Below are 17631 nucleotides of genomic sequence, written 5' to 3' on the forward strand. Positions count from 1 at the left end.
CCCTGCTTTCTCTCTCTCTCTCAGAAATGCATAAACATTAAAAAAAAATTTTTAGTTAAAAAAACCAAACAAAGGGGCGCCTGGGTGGCGCAGTCGGTTAAGCGTCCGACTTCAGCCAGGTCACGATCTCGCGGTCCGTGAGTTCGAGTCCCGCGTCGGGCTCTGGGCTGATGGCTCGGAGCCTGGAGCCTGTTTCCGATTCTGTGTCTCCCTCTCTCTGTGCCCCTCCCCCGTTCATGCTCTGTCTCTCTCTGTCCCAAAAATAAATTAAAAACGTTGAAAAAAAAAATTAAAAAAAAAAAAAAAAAAAACCAAACAAACAGGTCCACTCAAAGTTGACCAACATTTAGCTACTTCCTTGTAAAGCGATTTATCCCTTGCGATTGAGAGACCAAGATACCTCAAGTAAGGGATTGAGTCAGAGTTTCAACCAGAGGCACAGAGGGTAACGCACACTGTGGGGTCCTGGCTGGGAACAGGTATCCTCATCAAGCCAGAAATTCACCGTGCCGGGGACATCGACGCTAATATTTTCCAACTTTCACCTTGAGTTCTTGAGTTAAGGACGTCAGAGGTACATAAGGGTAACAGTGAGGTATCTTCTAAACTCTTGGAAGGAGGGCAGTAAGAAGAAAGTTCTCCACTTTGGAATTAACCCCTCAATTAGCATAAACTACGGAACCGTCTTATAATTTGATGGAAAAATCAGAGGGACAACTTAGGGCCACTGAAGAAGGCTGTGGTTGGTAATGAACCGAGTGGAATCCTAGGCCTCTGCCTTCTGACTTGTTTGGGGAAAACATATGCTTCTATTCACAGTAGCCAAGACAGGGAAATTTTCTTGACTAATTGCTCTAACTAGGACTTCTAGTACAGTGTTAAATAGCTGTAGTGAATATAGATATCCTTGTCTTGTTCCTGATCTTGAGAGAAAAGCTTTTGGTTTTTCACCAATGATGTTAGTTGTGGATTTTTCATAACTGTCTTAAAAAAATTTTTTTTAATGTTTATTTATTTTTGATGGAGAGAGAGAAACAGAGCATGAACAGGGGAGGGGCAGAGAGAGAGGGAGACACAGAATCTGAAGCAGGTTCCAGGCTCTGAGCTGTCAGCACAGAGCCCGATGCAGGGCTCCATCTCAGGAACCTCGAGATCATGACCTGAGCCGAAGTCAGATGCTTAACCGACTGAGCCACCCAGGCGCCCCATAAATGTCCTTTTATCGGGTTAAAGAAGTTCCTCTTCAGTCCTAGTTTGCTGACTGTTTTTATCATGAAAGGGTGTCTTGCATTTTGTCCCATGGTTTTCTTTTTTGCATCTTGAGATGATCATTGTGGATTTTTCCTCTTTGTTCTATGAACGTGGTTTATTGCATTGACTCATTTTCTTGGGTTGAACCACCTTGCATTCCTAAAACAAATGCCTCTTGGCCATGGATGTAATCCTTTTGATGCGCTGTTGGATTTAGTTAGCCATTATTTTGTTGAGGATTTGGGGGTCTATATTCATAATTGATGTTAGCAGTTTTATTTCCTTGTGGTGTCTTTGTTTGGCTGTGGTACCAGGGTAATGCTGGCTTCAGTGAATGACTTAGATAGTGTCCCCTCTTACTCTAATTTTTGGAAGAGTTTGCGTAGGATTGATATTAACTCTTCTTTAAATGTCTGGTAAAATTCACCAATAAAGTCATCTGATCCTGGATTTTCTTTGTTAGGAATCTTTCAAATTACTAATTCAGGAGCACCTGGGTGGCTCAGTTGGTTAAGTGTCCGACTCTCGGTTTCGACTCAGGTCATAATCCCACAGTTCATGAGATCGAGCCCTATGCTGATAACGCAGAGCCTGCTTGCGATTCTCTGTCTCCCCCTCTCTCTGCCCCTCCCCCACTCTCCCTTTCAGAATAAAGAAAAAACATTTAAAAAGTACTAATTCAATTTCTTTACTTGCTATAGGTATGCTGCAATTTATTTATTTATTATTAGGTATAATTGAGATAACATTATATTAGTCTCAGGTGTACAACATAATTATTCAATATTTGTATGTATTTCAAAATGGTCGCCACACTAAGTCCAGGAAACATGTCACTATGTAGTTATAGAAAATTTGTGGGGTGCCTGGGTGGCTCAGTCGGTTGCGCATCCGGCTTTGGCTCAGGTCACGATCTCACGGTTTGTGAGTTCGAGCCCCGCGTCAGGCTCTGTGCTGACAGCTCAAGAGCCTGGAGCCTGTAACGGATTCTGTGTCTCCCTCTCTCTCTGCTCCTCCCCTGCTTGTGCTCTCTCTCTCTCTCTCTCTCAAAAATAAATAAACATTAAAACAAAAAAAGGAAAAAAGAAAATTTGTTTCTTGTGATGAGAACTTTCAAGATCCAGTTTTCTCGCTGGTTTCCAATCTGCAGTACAGTATTATTAACAATAGTCACCATGCTCTACATTACATCCTCTTGACTTACTCATTTTATAACCTAAAATTTGTACCTTTTGACCATCTTCACACATTTTCCGCCCCCTCCCCCAACCCCCTGCTCCAAGCAATTCTCTATCCGTGTGCTCGTGGCTTTCTGTTGTTTTGTTTTGTTTTGTCGTTTTTTAGACTCCTCGTGTAAGGGAGATCACACAATATTTATCTTTTTCTGTCTGACTTATTTCACTTAGTATAATGCCCTCAGGCTTCATTCATGTTGTTGCAAATGGCAAGGTTTCATTCGTAACGGTTGCATAATATTCCCTTGTAAATATACAGTATATAGACTATATACATAAAGAACATGTCATGCGGGGTGCTCGGGTGGCTCTGTTGGGTAAGCGTCCGACTCTTGGTTTCAGCTCAGATCATGATCTTGCGGTTTCCTGAGCTGGAGCCCCGTGTTGGGCTCTGCTCTGGCAGCTTGGAACCTGCTTGGGATCCTCTCTCTCTCTCCCTCTCTCTCTACCCCTCCCCCACTTGCACTGGGTCTCTCTCTCTCTCTCAAAATAAGTACAGAAACTTAAAAAAACTTAAAAACATTCATCCATCGACGGACACTGACATTGCTTTCGTATCTTAGCTGCTGTAAATCATGGTGCAAGGACCATGGGGGGACAGATATTTTTTTGGAAGATAATGATTTCATTTTCTTCAGCTAAATACCCAGAAGTGGAATTGCTGGGTCCTATGGCACCCCTGTGTCTCTAGATCTACGGTGAGTGTCTTATAAGCAGCATATGGTTGGAACGGGAAGCAATGACTTACGGGCCCCAGGGTATTCTTCTGGGGTGTTAACCCTGTCGACTGAACTTTTCATTTCAGGTATTGTACTTTCCAGCTGCGGACTTTCTCTCTGGTTCTTTATAAAAATAATTCCTAGCTCTGTGTTAAGATTCCCTACTTTTTCACACTTCAGACTCAAGATCTCCTTTAGATCTTTGTCCATGGCTCCTTTGGTTCTTGGGGCATATTTAACACAGTTCATTTGAAGACTTTGTCTCATAAGTCTAACGTCTGGGCTTCCGCAGGGATGGTTTCTGACAATTTCTGTCTTTCCTGTCGCTCAGCCATCCTGTTTCTTTGTACGCTTCATAATGTTTGGTGGAAAACTGGACAGTTTGAATATTGGAATGTGGTAACTCTGGAAATCAGATTTTTCTCCCTCTCTGGGGATTGATGTTGGTGCTTGGAAAGGCCGATAGTCATCTGTTTGTTTAGTGACTTTTCCGAACTGCTTTTGTTAAGACTCTATTCTTTGTTATGTGTGGTCACCGAAGTCTCTTTTCCATCATCTCCATAGTCAGCCTGTGATCTGAATGCCTGAATCCAATAAGAAAAGAAAGGAACAAAAGGTGTTCTGTGTCTTTCTATCTCTTTAAACTCTTTCCACAGAAGCTGCTTCGGCCCGAGTGGTTGAAACACGGCCAGATCCGTGTAGGTCTCTCAATGATTCACGAGACACATCGAAACACACAACCCTGATTTTTGGAGGACAAAGTTTTTCTTGCCCACCCCAGCACGATCACACCATGCCAGGAATGTGGGCCACCTTCTCTGAGGCTCCCGGCTGTGGGGCTGGGGGTCAGGGACTAGTAGCTGTTCCACAAACAAAAATCAAATGTTCTTTGGGATCTATTTTACAACAGTAGTGACAACAATGACTAAGCAGCTGGGGGTGTCCTCTGGCCCCCGGGGCTGATCAGTGTGCCACATGAGGCGGTGGTGCTCAGAAACCCACCCAGAGGTTCTTCAGAAGCATCTGTCACCGACAGCAAGGAGATCGTGTCACCGAGGAGGTAGGTTGTCACCAAAGAATCCAGCTTCCTGTGGTCGATTTTGTCTCTTTCCCAGTACAACCTCTGTTGTTGGTTAACTCCTTGCTGCAGTAGGAAGCTCACACTTCCGTTCTGCACAGATGGAAGCAAGGAAGGAAAAAGAATTATTTCTGGGGACGCCTGGGTGGCGCAGTCGGTTAGGTGTCCAACTTTGGCTCAGGTCGGGATCTCACGGTCTGTGGGTTCGAGCCCCGCGTCGGGCTCTGTGCTGATAGCTCAGAGCCTGGAGCCTGCTTTGGATTCTCTGCCTCCCTCTCTCTCTGCCCCTCCCCTGCTTACGCTCTCTCAAGAATAAATAATAAACATTTTTTAAAAAGGAATAAGCTATTAAACCAAGGCTTTGAAAATTTTGCATATTTGCTCAGTGAATTTTATGAAATATTTATTCACTCAATTGTTCATCCATTCCAGAGGCACATCTTTTTTAATTTAACGAGAATTTCATTTTCTTTCTTTTTTTAAATTTTATTTTGTTTAATGTTTATTATTTTTGAGAGACAGAGACAGAGACAGAGTGTGAGGGGGGGAAGGGCAGAGAGAGAGGGAGACACGGAATCCGAAGCAGGCTCCGGGCTCCGAGCTGTCAGCACAGAGCCTGACACGGGGCTCAAACTCACGAACCACGAGATCACGACCTGAGCCGAAATCAAGAATTGGATGCGTAACTGACTGAGCCACCCAGAGGCCCCCAGAAACACTTATCGAGCACCTGGGAAGTGGGAGTTTGGGTGCCGGGCACAAGGAATGCTTGGGGGAAAGAACTTGAGAAACACTAACTCTCCAGCCAGAAAAGTGGGTGGAGAATGAGAAAATGAGACCGTAGGGAGCAGGATAAGGGCCACACAGGGGACTCTGCCTGGAGGTGATGGAGGGTGTTTTTTGCCAAAGGCAGTGTGGCTGGGGGTTCAGAGATGGGGTGGGGGGTGGTGATCAGAGAGCTGGCCCCTGGAAAGCAAGACATTTGATATCTGGATCAAAACAATGATCAGTCCTTAAGGGACCACGCAGAGGAGACGTCGTGGGGCTGCTGCTACAAGCCCACTTTGCCACACAGTGTGAGTCTGTACACTGTTCTTGCTGTGCTTGTCTCTGGAACTCTGATCCCAACACACACACACACACACACACACACACACACAGGAGCGGAGGCCATAATTCAAGCAACTGAGGACACACTATTCAGATACAAAAGGCAAAGTGGTTTGGGGAGCAATGGGAAAGTTGCTTCAAATACCCAGATGTTTGTTTGCTCTGGTTCGTCATTTCCTGTAACCAGTTGAAATCACGATGAGGTTTGGACTAGACATCATCTAAAGTGGTATTTCTGGGGATGCAGGCTATTTGTATTTCTGTCACTCAGCCACCAACCCTTGCCCCTCTTTCCCACTGCAGAAAAAAGAAACAGAAAAAGAAATATGTATTATTTTTGTCCACAATCAGGAGCTTTGGGGAATAAACATTACCCTTGTTATTTTCTCTGCCTTGCTCCAGTGGCCAGTCTTATTTTCTAGGAAGGAAAGATTATGCTGGTTTTATTATTGTTTTTAATCATCATCATTATTTTAAACTAAAGCAAATATAGTAGAACAGGTTGCCCCGCACCTTGGTTCTCATCCACAAACTCCTCTGAACAGAGTGGGGAGGCCTGAGCTGCCGAGAGATGCTCCCAGAGACAGATATTGACAAGCATTTGCAGCTCAATCGGGGACCAGGACGGCCAGGAGAGCCTTGAGCCTCAAAAGGGGACAAGCAGGGGAGATTGTCCGTAGTCCCCTGAAACCGCTCCTCCCTCCCCAGCAAACAGGCACCCTGTAGACCCCTCCTTTTTCCTCAGCTGCCATCTGAGACTCAACCCTCAGCTCTGTCCCTGAGGGCTTCTACGGAGGAGATGGGCTTCAATCCCTGGAGCCCGAGCCGGAGGAAATTGGCATTTAGGCTAAGTACAAACAAAAGAATCAAACCTGCAAAAGACCATGTCGGGTTAAAAAAAACAAAAACCAAAAAACAAAAAAACAGGAAAATAAAAGGGAGAGAGAGAGAGAGGGAGAGATTACATACCATCATAATTAAACTTAGAGGGGCGCCTGGGTGGCTTAGTCGGGTCAGCTTAGGTCATGATCTAACCTTCGTGGGTTCGAGCCCCACGTCGGGCTCTGTGCCGACAGCTCAGAGCCTGGAGCCTGCTGCAGATCCTGTGTCTCCCTCTCTCTCTGCCCCTCTCCTGCTCACGTTCTGCCTCCCTCTCTCTGAAAAATAAAATAAATATTTTTCAAAATTACACAAAAAAGAACAACCTTAGAAAAAGAATAGTGTCGTTCCTGGTTGTTATACGTACACTCATTTTAAGAATGTTTTCCCCCAAAGTGAAACGTTTGAAAAGTTATCTTTGTAATTGGTTAGAATGCAAGGCTATCTTTGTAATTGGACACAAAATCAAACCTAAAAAGCCAGTCAAATTTAGCAGTGGGGGGGTGTATACCAACTTTAGTGACACTAATGTTAATAAGTTCTGATACCCCACTGCCATCGGACCAGCCGAAAGGAGCACTTTCACTTTCGTTATATAAATCTCTTAAGCAGCTACTCCAAATAACTTAGGACGACATGTTTTAATAGGCTTGAACAAGGTTTAATGTTACAAGAACCATACAGTTTGTTGGTACAAAAATGCATATGTTTCCCAATCATCGCCCTTGAATTTTAGACAGTTTGACACAAACTGATATTCAAAATGAATGCAGTTGCATGATGGGAAATAGACACAAATGACCAGGTAGAAGCTTCTTGCCCTTCACAAATATCTTAGGACATTCAGGGCTCACAGAAAAAAATGAACATACTTGTGCCAAGTAGTTAGCAACAGAGGAAACAAAAAGACGTGTAACGTCCGCAAAATGAGCTTTGATTTTTTTTTTTTTTTTAATCGTCCTCCTGTCTATAATCTGCAAAATGCCTTTTCTGATTCAAGGCAGCAGCAGATGGCAGTAAACACACGGAAGATTCACTTTCTGTCCGCTCGGTACCAGAGCTTTGGCTAGAGAACTTCGTAGCCAAGAACAAGTTATTGTTCACACTCGGTATTTCCCAGAATTTTCTTCCTTTCCCAATGATCCCTAATAGTTACAGTAGGTCAAATACTTATGCCACGTTTCATATGACCGTATCTTTCAGCTTTAAGACTGCTGTTACTATTTAGAAGTTGCCGTAAAGTGCCAAAAATAGACTTTTACCAATGGTTTTGTTAGTGGAGTCCCACTCACTGATTGGCTATGACTCCCCCCCCCCCCCCGGCAAGAAATGGCACATTAACCAGGAAAGAGGGATAAGAAATCTTAGTAATTTTTATCTTTGCCTGTCAGAGCTTTTGTTGTTGTTGTTGTCGATCTGAAATTTACGGTCAAATTGGTTTCCATACAACACCCAGTGCTCATCCCAAGCCTGCCAAAGCTTAATTTTCCTGTTTTAAATATTTTAGAATGCTAAATGTTAAAGTGAATTGAAGGTTTCAGGGACAGAAGAAAATGTGTGTTCAAGAATGTAATTAACTTGGGGTGCCTGGGTGGCTCAGTGGGTTAAGTGTCCCACTTCGGCTCAGGTCATGATCTCACGGTTCAAGATCCCACGGTTCGTGGGTTCGAGCCCCGCGTCGGGCTCTGTACTGACAGCTCAGAGCCTGGAGCCTGTTTCCGATTCTGTGTCTCCCTCTCTCTCTGCCCCTCCCCTGTTCACGCTCTGTCTCAAGAATAAATGAACATTAAAAAAAAAAAAAAGAGTGTAATTAACTTGAATGCTTAAGAAATATCACTTTGTAAGGAATAATGTTTGCCAATTTCATACGCCTCGAGCTTGGCCAGTAACGGGAAGTTTTTTAAGTAACCAGAATGAGAATCGGTATAGTTCCCTGGGAACCGAGACTCAGCAAAGGAAAGGGCTGAGACTTCGGGAGAGTGTAGATGGAAGATACTGTCTCTCGTCATCATCCGTATAATCTCTCATGCAGTGATGATAACTGATTGCCAAAATAGGTTAGCTGGGGTTTCCTGGAAGCGTGAGCAGTCCAAAATTATTCTCCCTTTTCCCACACTTGAGAGGTTTTTTCATTCATTTGGATGGAAGGCCACTCTGGTCTCTGACATCTCTTATCAACCTCTGTTTAACATGGTAGCCTGAACACATGCAGTTTTTCTGAATTCCTTCTCGAATACCCCTGTCGCTGAGTGAAATAATAGAAACAGGACAAAGAGAAGAGAAAGAAACCCCACTGCCCGGAATGGGGTTCGTTGCCTAGCGTTGGAAAAACCATCCTGAAAGCATGAGGACAGAGGCCCTCACTAAAGATGGCCTGAGACAAGCAGAAAGAAATCCTGGCACATTGATGACACCTGGGGCCTTGCTCCAGCCCTGGGCACTGCTCAGCAACATGCTTCCTGTGACCTGAGGACATGAGGACAGTAAGTATGGCTCAAGCCACTGTCATTTGGGTTTCTCTCGCCCTGCCCCTCCCTCCCTCTCACACTCACACACACACTCTCTCCCTCTTCCCTCTCAAAATAAATTAATCAAATAAAAATAAATAAATAATAAATAAATTAATTAATTAATTAAAGAAAAAATAAGTATATTTTCTAAAAATTATTTGGGAAGACAAGGAACAAATTAGCAATAGATGCAACACCATGAATAATGTCAAGAACAATAGTGAACAAAAGAAGCCAGATCCAATGACAACATTTTTTAAAGTTTATTTATTTGTTTTTGAGAGAGAGAGAGGGAGAACAAGTGAGCACTAGAGTTGGGGAGGAGCAGAGGGAGAGAGAGAGAGAGAGAGAGAGAGAATCTTAAGCAGACTCCAAGCTCAGCTCAGAGCCTGACTGGGGGTTCGATCTTATGACCATGAGATCATGACCTGAGCCAAAGTCAAGAGCCATACATTTAACTGACTGACCCATCCAGGTGCCCCTAATGACAGTATGCATGTATTTATTTATTTTTGAGAGAGAGAGTGTGAGTGAGTGAGGGGCAGAGAGAGAGAGTGAGAGAGAGGGAGTGTGAAGCCCAAAGCAGGGCTTGAGCTCACCTGATTCGGTGCTTGAGCTCACAAACCCCAAGATCATGACCTGAGCCGAAGTTGGATGCTTAACCCAGGTGCCCCTAATGACAACATTTATATGAAATTCTAGAAAGGGGAAAACTGATCTATGGTAAGAGAAGTAGATCTGTGGTTGTCTGGGATGGGGTGAGGACAGGAAAGGGCCCCAAAGGAACTGTTTTGAGGTGATGAAAATATTCTACATCTTGATCGTGATTTTGTGTATGTACACATTTGTCAAAACTCATTGACCTGTACGATTAAAATGGGTGCATCTTACTGTATACAGATTATTCCTCCCTAAGGATAAAAAATTAAAAAGAAGCATCTAAGTAAAACAAATCAATTTACTTAAAGAAAATATTGCGTAAATAGCCATTAAAGCGGTGCTTGGATTTCACGAAACCCACAGGATGGGTTTCACGTGGCTGTGACTCGAATGTCTCTAACTTCACTGAGAGTTTAACCGGTGCTGAGCTCAGAGTCCTACAAATACAACAGGAGTGCACGTTCCCTGGGCTGGAGGGGGTGGGGGTGGGGTGGGAGCTAGGGGGCAGCCTGGGGAAGGGGGTCCCAAAACAAGTGGAAGGGTAGATGACATCATTAGCCTACCTGAAGGCTGGGTTTTGGCCCACCTGGAAACATGGCAATTCTTTAGGAAAATGGGCCATTTGGTCATAGGGGTGAATACTTTTCAAGCGCTAACCTGTGCTTTTCTTTGGAATATACTGGAACCCCTTCCATGGCCCTTGCTGTCTTCAGATGACATTTGTTTGTTTATTTATTTATTTATTTATTTATTTATTTATTATTTTTCAGATGACATTTAAATGCCCGTTTAAACGGACCTCTGGGTCCTGTCTTCCACAGGCCCATCTCTGCAGGCTGTCCGCAGCCCTGCCCATGACCCCTGCTCTCCCGCCACACCCGAGAACCGCCTGCCATTAGCCTCCTGCTGTCCAGTTCCCATCCACCCTGCGGGTCACGGTCACGAGCTGCCTATTGGCCTGGAAGGAAAGCAAATAGTTATTTAGAGGGAATCTTTCTGTGGACAAAAACATCTGCAGCCAGCTCTGTCTAAGCCGGTCTCCCATATGCATTCTCCCTGTAAAAATCTCTGCTAGGACTGCCTGGCTGGCTCTGGCAGTGGATCATGTGACTCTTGATCTTGGGGTTGTGAGTTCGAGCCCCATGTTGAATGTAGAGATTACTTAAAAATAAAATCTGAAAAAACAAAAAAAATCTCTGTGCTCTTGATCTCCAGGTCCTGAGTTCGAGCCCCACTTGGGGCATAGAGTTTTCTTAATGTTTATTTATTTTTGAGAGAGAGAGAAAGAGAGAGAGAGAGAGAGAGAGAATGGGTAGGAGAGGGGCAGAGAGAGAGGGAGACACAGAACCTGAAGCAGGCTCCAGGCTCTGAACTGTCAGCACAGAGCCCGACTTGGGGCTCCAACTCTCGAACGGTGAGATTATGACCTCAGCCAAAGTCAGACATTCAACCGACTGAGTCACCCAGGCGCCCCAGAGTTTACTTAAAAAAAAAAAAAAAAGAAGTTAAAAAATCTCTGTGCATGGGATGTAAACAGCCACCCTTCTGAAATGCTGGAGGAGAATATAACTGTGGAAACAACAATAACAAAATGTCGCCTTTGGGCAGAGATCACCAAGGAATGTGGGGGGAAAAAGGCAAGGGTGATGTTATAGTGATAGAAGGCCAGGACGTTCCCTTCCTTGCAAAAAGTGACTTGTAGAACACATTTTTCGGAGGGCGATAAAAACGTCCTAGAACCGGATTATGGCAATGGTTGGGCAGTTCTATAAGTTTGCTAAGAATCACTGAATTGTATGGCACGTAAATTGTGCCTCAATACTCTGTAAGCTGGTTATAAGCTTTTACTTGTGCTCTGATATGATTTTAGCAACGAGTGAAACATTAGAAAGTAAAAAACAAACAAAATCCAAAAAATCTGAACGGGAATCAGGTGCTTTATCATTTCAGTGGTCGTACAAACGTCTGGGGAGGTCGTGCTGGGTGTGGGGCCCTGTGTGGTATGTGCGTGGAAGATGGTGGGATGATCAAGAAAGCTTATCTTCTAGGAGCTCAACTGAACGCCTCACCCGTGGACTGTGGTGTGTGCGACTCTCCAGGGCCAGACTGGATCCAAGTGATGAAACTTCTTTTTGCTTACTGGCAGGTGAATAATCACTTAATCCCTGAGAGCCGTGTCAGTCAGAAAGGAGGACCCCCCCCCCCCACCCTGCTCCGAACGTGCGAGGCCAGAACTGGGGGTCCATGGAGGGGGTGCCACACGTCCGGCTGCTGGAAAGGAAGTGGCATTGGGGTCGGGGAACGTGGGCAGGCCATCTGGGGCCCTCACAGCATTGACTGAACCAGGTAAACAGGAGCCTGAGTCACTCAGGTGACGGAGCTACAGGTCAACCCATGGAGACAGCCCGTGTTCACTGGGTTTTCTATTTATTTAGTTCTTTATTTTTTAAATGGTTATTTATTTATTTATTTATTTTAACGTTTTATTTATTTTTGAGACAGGGAGAGACAGCGCATGAACGGGGGAGGGTCAGAGAGAGGGAGACACAGAATCTGAAACAGGCTCCGGGCTCTGAGCCGTCAGCCCAGAGCCTGACGCGGGGCTCGAACTCACGGACCGCGAGATCGTGACCTGAGCCGAAGTCGGGCGCTTAACCGACTGAGCCACCCAGGCGCCCCAATGGTTATTTATTTTTGAGAGAGAGAGAGAGCATGCAGGTGAGCAGGGGAGGAGCGAAGAGAGAGGGAGAGAGAGAACCCCAAGCAGGCTCTAAACTGATAGCAGAGAGCCCAGTGTGGGGCTTGAACTCACGAACCATGAGCCAAAGTCAGATGCTTAACCAGCTGAGCCACCCAGGTGCCCCACGGGGTTAAAAAAATTTTTTTTTAATTAATTTATTTTTAGAGAGAGAGTGTGTGTGCGCACACAAGTGGGGGAGGGGCAGAGAGAGAGAAAGAGAGAAGAAAATCCCAAGCAGGCTCATGCTGTCAGCTAAAAGCCCAACTTGGGGTTCAAACCCATGAACCGTGAGATCATGACCTGAGCAGAAACCAAAAATCCGGCGCTCAGCCAACTGAGCCACCCAGGCGTCCCAATTAAGGGATGCATCTCACAACCTCCTGGCCCCGACCAACTTATCCCTCTGTATTCCACACTCTATTATTGTTGGGCCTACCCTCCAGCCTCGGTGCATCAAACCACACCCCAGAGGCTCCTCTAAAGGCATCTTTGGGGTTCATCTGTCCCAGTAGAGAACAAACAGAGGGTTGCTGGAGGGGTTGTGGGAGGGGGACATGGGCTAAATGGGTAGGGGGCATTAAGGAATCTACTCCTGAAATCATTGTTGCACTGTATGCTAACTAACTTGGATGTAAATTTAAAAAAATAAATTAAAAAAAACTGTGAAAACATTTTTAAAAATATTGATTTTGAGAGAGAGAGAGAGAGAGAGAGAGAGAGAGAGACAGCATGCACCAGCAGGGGAGGGACAGAGAGAATCCCAAGCAGGTTCTGCGCTGTCAGTAAGAAGCCCAACTCGGGGCTCGATCTCACAAACCGTGAGATTGTGACCTGAGCGGAGATCAAGAGTCAGATGCTTAGCTGACTGAGCCCCCCAGACACCCCAAAACCTTTTACAAATTATTACACTCTTTGGGTCTCTGATGAAAGTTATACATCTACGCTCACAAAAGTGCACACATTCAATATGCAATGTCAGAGTGTTCACTGACCCCCTAGCCTGACCACGAACTCAGCTTAAGAAAAGCTCTGAATCCGAGGAATACGGATGGCCAGCTGCAAAAGTCATTCAGGTGTGTCACATCTTCCCTCCTTTTCTCCACCTGCTTCTCTGTCCCTCTGTCCCATGCAGAGCTGCCCTGGGGCAGCAGTGCCTGCCCAGCCTTCAAAATTACCACACCCCCCTCCCCCCAGTCATAAAAACCCTTATTTCCCTAGATCACATCCAACAATAAGAAACGCATTAATATATTTTATACATCTAGTTGTGAGATGGAAAGTTACTCAGCTTTAAAACTGAGAATTGTACAGGCACGTGGGTGGCTCAGTCGGTTGAGCATCTGAGAATTGATTTCCACTCAGGTTCTGTTCCCAGGGTTGTGGGATCGAGCCCCGTGTTGGGCTCTGCATTGAGCACGGAGCTTGTGTAAGAGTCTCCCTCTTCCCCTCTCCCCTGCTCTCTCTCTCTCTCTTTCTCAAATTAGTTAATTAAATTGAAAATTGTTAAGCTGGGTGGTACAAAGGAAGTCTCCCACATAAAGTTCAGTGGGAAAACAGAAAGCAAAACAAAGACTGCACTTACGAGACAGACTAGCAGCAAATAAGAGTGTAGAGAATAAGCCAAGAAAACTGAAAATCTGAAGTTTGATATATCGGGACAGTGTCTGTGTTTCCTTTGCATCGCGTATATATAACCTCCAATACTCGTGTTGTAGTATTGTTTGGGTGATCATCAGAAATCTCATCCCTTCGTTGCTTCCAGATGGGCTAGTCAGAATAACGAAAAGCAGAGTAAACAAATCCCCGTGTGGTGTAAACAACCCCACATAAACGTCTGTATCTGATGTAAATGGAATTCTCCAGACCCAAAATGAACCTGTAAAGGGACGTTAAGCAACCAGAACGGCACGAACCCTCTGTAAAGCTGAGCTGCGGCTTCTTCCCATGGTTTTCCCACTTGAAAAAGGAAACAAGCAGGATGAAACATTTTCAGGTGTTTCTTCCACGCCAATCAGCCCTCCTCTTGGGGAGGCTTGGGTTTTGAAGGTGGCACTTGGTATTCACAGGCTGGGATCCTGAAGGATGTGGGCCCCAGGACAGCAGCAGGGGAGAGGCAGGGGGTGGGGGCGGGGTACTCCTGACACCTGCCTGGGCTCGTGCGCTGTGGGACAGGTGGAGTCAGGGTCTGCGCCTCCGGGGAAGGACTTTGTGCGAGGGTCTGCGGTGCTGAAAGCCCCCTTGCGGGGGCAGAGCAGCGGTTCTCGGTGTTTCCAGGGTTCTCCTTCAACAGGCTCTGCCTGGAACTTGCGGCCGTTGTCGAGCAGGCCCCGGGCTGAGACAGGGCCGGGGCGTGGGGAGCGCGGAGCCACCAACCACAGGGAACAGCCGGCCTTCATAACGACTCTCACCGCATCCTTGTCCAGGGGAGAGGATGGATCCCGCGGCATCCTTTGGTGTCAGGTGAGGCGGCAAGGCCCCCGCAGACTAAAAACAGGAACGCTCTGGGCGTTCTGGTTTGGACAGGCTGACCCCTCGGGAGCTTTTTTTCCGTTTTAAAATCTTACTTCTTTCTCCTCTGTACTTACCTCTTTCTTTCTGCCTACACCTCTTGCCCCATTCCCAGGACCAGCTCTTCCCACAGATCTCTACCCCCAGCAGGCCATGCTGGGGTGGAAAGGACCTGGGGGGGGGGGTGCTTGGGGATCTGGTGTTTTCCCCCACGCTGCCACCCCTTGCTGTGTGCAAGCCATTTTGTCTCTCTGCGGCTCTCTTCCCTCCTTTGTAAAACGGGAATGAGAATATCTTATGGGCCCAAATGGGCAGAAGTGTGAACGTGTAGGGCCCTGAGGGGACCTCGGTGCCACCGTTTGCTATGTTCCCAGTCTAGACTCGCCGTGGCCAGGACGCTCATCTTTCTCCTTTGTGACTCAAAACCAGTTCAAAAATTGCCTTGTTCAAAGTCTGCCTGTCGGTGAGTGCTGCATTATTAAGGGGCACTTCTGGGAAGTTTTATTGCCTTTTTTTGCATCCATGTTGAACTGTGTTCAAAGACAATCCTTTATAGTTGGAGTCAAATAATGTTGTCGAAAAGCATATAGTTTACAGCAAAACAGCGTTCAGCTCTGCAATATAGAAAATATCACGCCTATGAAACAGAGAGCAGGTAATAATAATTATTACAGTAATTAAGCACCGGCTGCTTGGGACCGTGCTAAGAGCAGTCCTTTATGCTCCAGACCGTTCTGTGAGATAGTACTATTGTTAGGCCTGTGTTTAAAACATTCATGGGGCGCCTGGGTGGCTCAGTCGGTTGAGCGGCCGACTTCGGCTCAGGTCACGATCTCGCAGTCCGTGAGTTCGAGCCCCACGTCGGGCTCTGTGCTGACAGCTCGGAGCCTGGAGCCTGCTTCAGATTCTGTGTCTCCCTCTCTCTGACCCTCCCCCGTTCATGCTCTGTCTCTCTCTGTCTCAAAAATAAATAAACGTTAAAAAAAAATTTAAAAAAATAAATAAAACACTCAGATGCAACTGACCTGTAACCTTATGTTAGCATCAGGTATATGCATAATGCAAATTCGATATTTCTACACATTGTGAAATGACCACAATAAGTCTGGTTAATATCTGTCAACACACACAGTTACATAGTCACAAATTTTTTTTCTCATGAGAACAGTTTAAGATTTACTCTCAGGTGCCTCTGGGTGGCTCAGTAGGTTAAGCAGCTGACTCTTGATTTCGGCTCAGGTCGTGATTTCACAGTTCATGAGGTCCAGCCCCGCAGAAATAGGTCGCTTAACCAACTGAGCCACCCAGGTGCCCCTGGAGGTTTGTACTTTTGACCACTTGTACTCGTTTTGCCTAACCCCTACCCCTCCCAACCCTCTCCATCCCCCTACCCCCACCTCTGGCAACCACCGATCTGTTTTCTGTATCTGTGATTTCGGTTTTTGGTTTTTGTCTTTTGGTTTAGATTCCACATATAAGTGAGATCATATAGGCATTTGTCTTTCTCTGTATATTTCATTTAGCATAATGCTAAGGTCCATCCATGTTGTTGCCAATGGCAAGCTTTTCCTTCTTTTTTATGGCTGAATAATACCCCATCATATATACCACAATTTCTTTGTCCGTTCATCATCAAATGGACACTGAGTTTGTTTCCATGTCTTGACTATTGTAAATAATGCTGCAGCGAACATGGGGGTGCGAGTATCTTTTCAAGTTAGTGTTTTCATTTCCTTCTGATAAATACCAAGTAGCGCGATTACTGGATCGTAGGGTAGTTCCGTTTTTTATTTTTTTTATTTTTTTTTTTATTTTTTATTTTTTTTTTTTAATTTTCGTCTTCATACTTTATTTTTTTATTTATTTTTTTTTTAAATTTTTTTTCAACATTTTTTATTTATTTTTGGGACAGAGAGAGACAGAGCATGAACGGGGGAGGGGCAGAGAGAGAGGGAGACACAGAATCGGAAACAGGCCCCAGGCTCCGAGCCATCAGCCCAGAGCCCGACGCGGGGCTCGAACTCACGGACCGCGAGATCGTGACCTGGCTGAAGTCGGACGCTTCACCGGCTGCGCCACCCAGGCGCCCCCCGTTTTTTAAATCTTGAGGAATGTCCACACTGTTTTCCACAGTGGTTGTACCAGTTTGCATTCCCACACGCAGTGTACGAGGGCTCCCTTTCTCCACAGCCTCACCAACACATGTTGTTTCTTGTCTTTTTTATAATAACCATTGTAGGGGTGCCTGGGTGGCTCAGCCGTCTGACTTCGGCTCAGGTCATGATCTCGCAGTTTGTGAGTTCGAGCCCTGCGTCGGGCTCTGTGCCGACGGCTCAGAGCCTGGAGCCTGCTTTGGATTCTGTGTCTCCCTCTCTCTCTGCCCCTCCCCTGCTCACACTCTGTCTCTCTCTGCCTTTCTCTCAAAACTAAATACACATTAAAAAATTAAAAATAAAAAAACCAATATAATAACCATTGTAGCAGTTGTGAGGTGATGCCTCACTGTGATTTCGATTTACGTTTTCCTGATGAAGAGTGATGCTGAGCACCTCTTCATGGACCTGGTGGCCATCTTTGCATCTTCTTTGGAGAAATGTCTATTCAGATCTTCTGCCCATTTTTAATTGGATTGTTTGTTGGTTTGCTATTAAGTTGTTTGAGTTCCTTATGTATTTTGCATTTTAATCCCTATCAGGTAGATAACTTGCAAATATTTTCTCCTATCCCACAAGTTGCCTTTTCATTCTATTGAAAGTTTCTTTTGCTGTTCAGAAGTTTTTTAGTTTGGTGTAAGCCCACTGTTTATTTTTAATTTAGTTAATTAACTTAACGATCTTAATTTTTTATTTTTATTTATTTATTTATTTTTAATTTTTTTTTTTAACCTGTATTTCTTTTTGAGACAGAGAGAGACAGAGCATGAACGGGGGAGGGTCAGAGA

Source organism: Neofelis nebulosa, chromosome 4 (assembly GCF_028018385.1).
Source record: "Neofelis nebulosa isolate mNeoNeb1 chromosome 4, mNeoNeb1.pri, whole genome shotgun sequence".
Taxonomy (NCBI): Eukaryota; Metazoa; Chordata; class Mammalia; order Carnivora; family Felidae; genus Neofelis; species Neofelis nebulosa.